Source organism: Alligator mississippiensis, chromosome 3 (genome assembly GCF_030867095.1).
Source record: "Alligator mississippiensis isolate rAllMis1 chromosome 3, rAllMis1, whole genome shotgun sequence".
NCBI classification, from domain to species: Eukaryota; Metazoa; Chordata; order Crocodylia; family Alligatoridae; genus Alligator; species Alligator mississippiensis.
The window spans coordinates 129,975,790-129,983,532 of NC_081826.1; the positions used below are offsets into that span (position 1 = coordinate 129,975,790).

Consider the following 7,743-nt stretch of genomic DNA (forward strand, 5'->3'; position numbering starts at 1 on the left):
TCTAATTGCTCAGTTTAATGTGATATTACTTAAAGGAAGAGCATATTTTCTTCCTGTGACCTTTGTTCGTATTTTTTAACAGTAACACTACTGGCAATCCCAGCATTCAAAAATCATGAGTCAGACCCCAAACCATCATGATGTTGGCCTAGAAACAAAGAGAATTTTAAAAAAAGATTTATTTTTATTTTCAGTCTGACTGTTGAGCTTTCATGTTTTCAGGCATTTCTCTACAACCATAAAGGGTAGAAATGTACTTTAAAAAAAGGAGAGGAATAAAAAAAAGGGGGAGGGAGACAACAGTTGAGTTTCTCGTTTTAATCACATCACTCCAGCAGCTGGGGATTTAAGGAAAACAACATATATTTTGAGTAATTCAATACATTCACAAGAGATGACAACACTGTTTAAACCAGAGTAACAAAAACACAAATACCTATTTAGATATGTCACCAGTGGCTGGATACATATGGTTTTAAGGGAGAATCTGTAGGCCAGACAGGGTTTTCTGGCTGAGAGAAGGTTGAAAAAGGCAAAAAAGCTGCAGGAAACAGGAACCACACATTCACACACATATACAATTTTTTTATGGATGGCAGATTACAGCAAAGATCAAAGGATGCAATTTTTTCATTCATTACATAGTCCTTTAGCAAGTGAATACATTTTGACCGAAAGTAAACCTAAAACCCACTCACCTAAAACACAGCATCCTACACAAGACACAGGAGACATGGGAAGTAATGGATTTTTTCTGACAGGGGTTTATAAAGCATTATGTTCTCACCTTATTTACAACGCATTTCTCTTCAGTGAAAATGAAAATAATGATGGGTCACTGTCCAGTGGGGGTCAAAAAGAAATTCACAGCTTGTATTGTTTGCCCATCTGAGTTGGCTTGCAATGTGACTGGTGATCCAAAAGTGGAAGACATAGAAAACAAAATAAACGAGGGAGAAACAGTTAACTACTAACCAATTTTGCATATACTGGCCTTAAATTGTTAGAAGACTTCTATTAAGCAACTGCTTTTTGTAATATGCAAGTACAAACCAACTGAAAATTAATTTCCTCATCCCAGCTCCTTTATTCAGGCTGAAAGATCAGAGTAATAATTTTAGGAATCATAACCCTTTCGTGACATTTTATTTGAGGTGGGACATTACCTTAAAAAAAGAACATTTTAAGAACATTATCCAGATAAAAAACCAACTAGATGCCTAGCCCTCATTATTACATTTGGCAGCATTTCCCTGGAATTCTGGAGTTCAAGACATTATACTGCAAACTCCTAGATAATGCAAACAAAGATGTGCACTATTGCTGCAATTTTATTTATTCATTAAAAATTATGAAGAGCCACATTCAGATTTCTGCTGGCACTGCATATTAAACAAAATATGTTTTGTTTTTTTCACTTGGAACCTCACCAAATGTTTTGTCACTGTTGAGACAATAACAGAATTTAGTCAAACCATTTCTCCTGTGCATTTTTGTGTTTGAGTTTACAAAGACATCTAAGGTCACCTCTCTATGCACTTGCACAAATGCCATGCTTAACTTTAAGCAGGTAATTATGTCTAACCTTATGCAGCAGGGCATTTAATAGGATTTAAGAACATTCTTAAGTGAATTTCCATACCGAGCCCAATAACGCATCCATATATGCAGATGTGCATATGTTATCAGTGGCGTAAAGATACTCATTGAGCACATGGGGCTGGGGGTTTGGGGAGGAGGGGAGGACACCACTCTGCTCACTCCACTCTTCTCTGCCCTCCACACACACTGTTTGGTGCAGCACTGCCCTGCCCAGCAAAGGCTCCCAGCTTGGGTGTCCTGCCTCCCCCTCATTGTTGGCACCTAGGGCAGGTGCCATCCTACAACCACGTATGTTATAAAACACAATGCCTCTGCACATTATAGTTATGGGAGAACATACAGTGAAGTAGTATTCTAAGAATATATATACACTGATCACAAGAAGAAACTGCATCGATTTGTCCAGTTATTGTCCAGACATCTGTTCAAAGAGATGCTAAAATTTAAACATTTTATACAGTAATATCAGCTGAGTCAAATCACCTTAAACTTTTCCTATTTTTTTAAAGAAAAATATATATTTTTAGCGTTGTGAACATTACCTCAGACCCCAAAATATAACATGCAGGTTCTCCATGTCCAAAGATAAATAAAATATGCCTTGCTTAAAATTATGCAAAACATAACATGAAAATATTGACTTGTTCACTTCATTTTAGTTTTAAAAGTTTCAGCTATTGAATTTCTTATGTACAACCTTCCCTAGCATGCAGCACATTTCTTTCGTCTGAAAAAACTTACCTGTGCTAAGCCTGCCACACTTCTGTTTGTCATGCTCATTATATTTGGACTTGCTTAAGCAGCAGGCCCCATTTCAATTTGTTCTCTGAACTGATTTAAGTTGTACGTACTATACCTGAACAGTCTTCCACAACAGCTAATCTCTCAAAACCAGCTGAGAGTACAGTCAGCTGAGAGCCATCCCTGGTTAGCCTTTTCTGAAAATATGTCTCAGAATGTGCTCTCTCTCATACCAAACGTGTGCAGTAAACACTTCAGACCCCATATGCAAGGTTAAGACGTTTTTGAAACCAAACTACACTTCTTGATTACATTTTCCTATTAGTAAACCACAACAAAAGCAGTGTACTATATGAAGAATGACAACACTGAGACAAGCCCCTTTTGAAGTGAAGGAGAATTTAAGCCACTGAACTTCAATAGGAGCAGGATTAGGGCTGATTTTGTTTCACTAGTTATATTACTAACACAACTATTTTTTATATTTCAGTGTTCATATCAAGAGCTGCTTTAAAATGACTGTATTTAAATGCCCATTTTTTTAAACTAGGATGAAACCAGGCCACTGAGTAGATTACATAAAGATTTTCTTTTTCTTAGAGGAAAGGAAACTTCAGGCCTGTTATAAAATATCCTGTAAAATAAGGCCATTTTTGTCAAGCTTTTATAATGAATTCAGGAGGGGAGGGGGAGACTGCTTTTCAGAAGTCTCACTTATGCATATACAGCATTTTTAAACCATATTTACACTTTCCATGCTGTGCGCCACATTATAAACAACTTGTCATAAGACACAATATGTATAAAGAGCATGATGCAGTACAAAGGATCATTCTGTCAGAGTTACTTTGTGTGGTTGTTTCTGTTTCTCCAGGCCCGTGGTTCCTCATCTGCACTTACAGTTTCAAGCAGTCTCCTCCATACCCAGGCTGAAAGTGGCTGCACAGCTGAGGAGATGACAAACACCCTTGCTTTATAAACAACAGATCCAAGTCAGTCGGGGCACTGAAAAGTTTGCACGTAAGTGTGAGAAACTGTTTATGAACCCCCCCCCCCCCCCCCCGATGAGAACCAAGGGCTCTGCTTGGCAGACAGACAGAAACCTGTGGGCTCAGTTACACTGCACCTGGGATTGTAAACTGACAGGCACTGCCAGCTTTGAGCCAGAGACAGACAGTACTCATTACCTTCTCCAGCCCCTCGCTTCAACACCAGAACTATTAAAAAAGCTATTTTAGGTTCGGGATATCATTTAGAACTTGGTCCAGGAAGGTGCTGAGTCCTGAACAATTGGGAGCCCTGGCTGATTGACAGCTTTCTGGATCAAACTATTAAAGCTACAGGGCCAAGTTCATCCATTACCATAAATGCATGAAACACTATTATCTTGAACAGAGATATTAACCACTTACGGCAGTGGTAAATATAGCTTCTTGGGCACAGATCTGAAGTCCTTACTCACAGAAAACTCCTATTCAAGTCCATAAGAATTTTACCTAAGAAATTTATGAAGATTTACACACACAGTGGACCAGACTCTGGGCTCCATAATTGTGGTGTAAGTCTCAAATAGCTCCAATAAATGGAGTTACTCTGGATACAGTCCCATGTAAAGAAGCTCATAAATCAGCCCACTGGAGTCACTCCAGTTGACACCAATTAAACAGCAAGCCAAATATAAGCTACTGATTAAAAATGGGGGTTTTTGTTTGTTTTTTTCTCTGAAAACTGGCTTAATAGAGCAGTTCCCAAATCAGAAACTGAACATACATGTAAACATAAATACACACAAATATATTTCTCCATGAGTATGTTATGAAATGGCAGTATGCAATCTGAAGGCACTTCAAGTGCACTTTCACAATTAAAGCAGCATTATAAATTTAGTAGCCAAAGGCCTTCATTCATATGTTATGATAAAACAAAACTAAGAAGAGTATGAAAACAGACAAGAGAGTAATATAAAAGAAAATGAACCGACCTGTAATGAGAAGGTCTCTGATAAAAGAGCTATTCCTCCTAACGTTTTAGAAAGTGAAATTGGAAATTCAATGACCAAGTAAAACACACGAAGGCCCCAATCTTGCTAAGAATTACAAACATGCTTATAACAACACGTTCTTTGAGGTAAGTGATAATGCTGATGCCAGTTATCCATCACTTTCGTTCTGCTAGTCAGAGCACGTAAAGTTAGGCACGCCGTTTGGGGCCTAAGCTGTTAGCCCTCAGACCTGTGATATCTTTCATGCACAATTTCAGCCTTCACATGGTTAAACACCTAGCCCTCTAAAAAGATTAGACTGGGGACTAAACATTTAGATAAGCCTGGAAAAAAGTTTAGAAGGAGTAGCAAACATTTGTTGATTCACAAACAATAAACACTAGAGTAATTTCCCTGACTAGGTCAATATATTTGCATACCGTGCACAAATGTAAAAACTGCCTGATGCTGTAGCACTCGAGGAGCATCTTTCACATACTCAGTGGTCAGGAAATGATTACAATATGCTGAAACATTCTGCAAGAAGACAGAGCAGTCAGCTATGCAGGCTGCACAACATAAATACAGTACATATACCGCTTGAGGTAGCCTAGTCACAAGACAAACACACCTGAATGGACGATGAATACTGTCTGTTACCATGGCAGCCTGATCTAATTACATGACTGATCAGGGCTAGAGTAAGTGCACTGAAAACCTACACCACTGACATGTATCTACATGATGACAGAGAGATAGACAGGCAAGAGTTGAAGAAAACCTATCAACCTTTGCCTTACATAAACGGCGATAATAAAGCCAGCCTTTTCTAAGAATTGCTGCCTGTAAAATATTGGACCATTTTTTTATTTTTATTTTTTATATATGCATGTATGTTTGGAGACAATGAGACAAAATTGTAAGCTGTTCTAAGAAGACACCTTGCTGCATCTCACCAAAAAAAAAAAAAAGCTACGGCATATTTTTTTTCTCTCACCCTCAATTTTCTCCCCCTCATTCATAATCCTTTTTCCAGGTTATAAAACTGAACTGTCTTCACCATCCAAAGCAACATAACTACATTAACATGCTATCTGAATTTTGCAGTAGCTAAAGGTCTGGGTTGGAAACTGAAATGAAAAGCCCTCGACTTACCTAATATATAATCAAAGTAACCGGCTATGCCAGACCATGTCTGACATGCAGCCTACCCCTGCTGCATAAAATAGATAGCAGGGATCCTTACGTTTTAAGGAGAACCTGCATGACGACATACGGATGTCTTCATGCCACCAAATATAAAAAGGCTTTGGAGAACTAAGGTCATCTGCCTCCCGCATTTCTTATTTGCTCATAAAGGGCAGGCGGAAGGGACAGTGGTTTTTTTACACTGCATTTCTAACCCAGGCGTTCATCAGAAGGCTTCTCTTTTTCATTTTTTCATTTTTTTTTTACTGATTATATCCGGAGTCCAGCCTCACCCAGGGGGGGCCAAAGAGTGGCTCCCCCCCCCCGAAAACTTGCTGCCTGCAAGAGTCCCCATTGCCCTGCGTAGGGTAAACAGAAATAAAAATAGCTCAGCCTTCTCCTTATATAATGCGCTGGGAGGAGAGGGAGGTTTTCTCTCCCGTGTTTCCTCTTCAGCGACTGCTCCCCATCCCCGCTCACATCCCAACAGGCCTCACTCTGGTCATAATAATGATAACACTAATACTACTACTACTAATAATAATGCGATGGTTATTATTCCCCCCCCATCAGCCTCATCACTTCTGGTGGGAGCTGGACTTGACAAGGCTGGAGGGGGGGGTGTTATTTTGGAGGTGGTTTGCAGGGCAGCCGGCTCCCAAGGGCCCGGGCAGGCGGCCGGGCCGGACCGGACCGGGCGGCCGGGGGGGGCGCTGTGAGGGCCCCGGAGCGCCGCGCCCAGCCCCAGGCCGTGGAGCGGGGCAGCCAGGCCTGCCCTGACCCCGGCCCCGCGCCAGCCGGTGCCTGCAGCCGGCCTGCGCACGGGCCCGGAGCGGGAAGGCTACTGCTGCTGCCGCCGCCGGCCGCCTCCCGCGCCGCTCGCTTCATTCGCCCCCCCTACTACGGCCCGGCCTTGCAACTCAGACCCCTCCCCCACGAGCACCCCCCCCCGGCCCCGGCCCTCCTGCACCCCGCCTGGCACGGCACAGCACAGCACAGCACAGCAAGCGGGTGCAGGGACTGCCCCCAGGGCATCACAAAGCCCTTTCGCCCAGGGGCTGCGCGGCGAGGGAGGGAGGGAGGGAGCAGGAGCCCCGGGTGCAGGAGGGACAGGGTAGGAGATTCCCCCCCGCGCATGCACAGCAAGGGGGGGGGGGGGTGCAGGGGATCACAAAGCCCTTGTGCCCACAAGCTGGCATGCAGGGGAGGGGGGCAGGAGCCTGGGTACAGGAGGGACAGGGTAGGACCCCTTCTCCCCCTAGCAGACGGGGTGCAGTGCGTGCCCCCAGGGGATCACAAAGCCTTTGTGCCCAAGAGCAGGGGAGGGGGCAGGAGGGACAGCGTAAGAGATCCCTTCTCCTTCCCCCCCAACCCTTGCATGCACAGCAAGGGGGGGGGTGCAATGATCCCCCCCACACACACTCCCAGGGGATCACAAAGCCCTTGTGCCCAAAAGCAAGGAAGGGACAGGGTAGAAGATCCCTCCCCCCGTGTTTTTTTTTTCCAGCTGCAGGGAAGGAGGAAGGGGGAGGGGGAGGCAAAAGCAGAGGAGAAATAAAAAACCACTTACTGTAAAGTGTCACTGGAGGAGGGGCGGGGGGAGGCAGCAGCACCCAGCCGGGCCGGGCCGGGCGTGGGGGTGCTGCAGCGGGGCTGGCTCCTCCGGGCTCCTTCCTTCCTTCCTTCCCCCGCGGCGGGAGTGAGTGAGTGACACGCGGGTCCCGGCTGCCCCCAGCGCCGTAGTAGATGCAGGGATGTCTGCGGTACGAGGCTGCTCCGCTCCCCGGTATGTCAGTGTGTAAGCGAAGCCAAATATGGAGCAGTTGGCTGCCTCTGCAACAGCTCAAGGATCCGACTTCATGCACAAGGCAGGGAGGGAGGAGGGGAGGGGAGGGGAGGGAGGAGGAGGAGGTGGAGGCAAGGCAACACTTTGGCAGGCGGCCAAAGAGAGCCACACATTACAGCATACGCACAGCAGAGCCGAGCCAAACCGGCCTTAACCCTTTGCAGGGCTCCTCCGGCCTCTGCCAGGCCAGCTCTGCTCGCTGGCCTTGGGTTAGGGATGCACGGAGAAGGAAGCGCCTTGTGGGTGTCTGGTAGAAATCAGAGGGAAGTCAGGCTGGAAAAGACCTCCAGAGGTCATCAGGTCCGACCCGCTGCCGGATGCGCTGTCAGCCCTAGCCAAACCATCCCTACAGCCCTCATCTGAACTCTGCAGAAGTCTACACCCA

General features: G+C 44.9%; 1 protein-coding gene across 7 annotated transcripts in view; it reads right to left on the reverse strand.

Moving 5' to 3' along the window:
- ATXN1 (ataxin 1) overlaps positions 1-7,384 on the reverse strand; it is a 287,101-nt gene extending 279,717 nt beyond the window's left edge. For 4 of the 7 annotated variants that reach the window (XM_019498486.2, XM_019498488.2, XM_059724398.1 and 1 more), the window contains exons 1-2: positions 7,083-7,384; positions 788-909 (exon numbers count right to left, since the gene is read on the reverse strand). The gene's annotated coding sequence lies outside the window, so the exon portion shown is untranslated. Of the gene's footprint in view, positions 1-787; positions 910-3,190; positions 3,360-4,764; positions 6,240-7,082 lie in introns of those variants that run through there. The other 3 variants (XM_019498487.2, XM_019498489.2, XM_059724401.1) reach the window with 3 other exon arrangements.
- Positions 7,385-7,743: the final 359 nt, after the last annotated feature.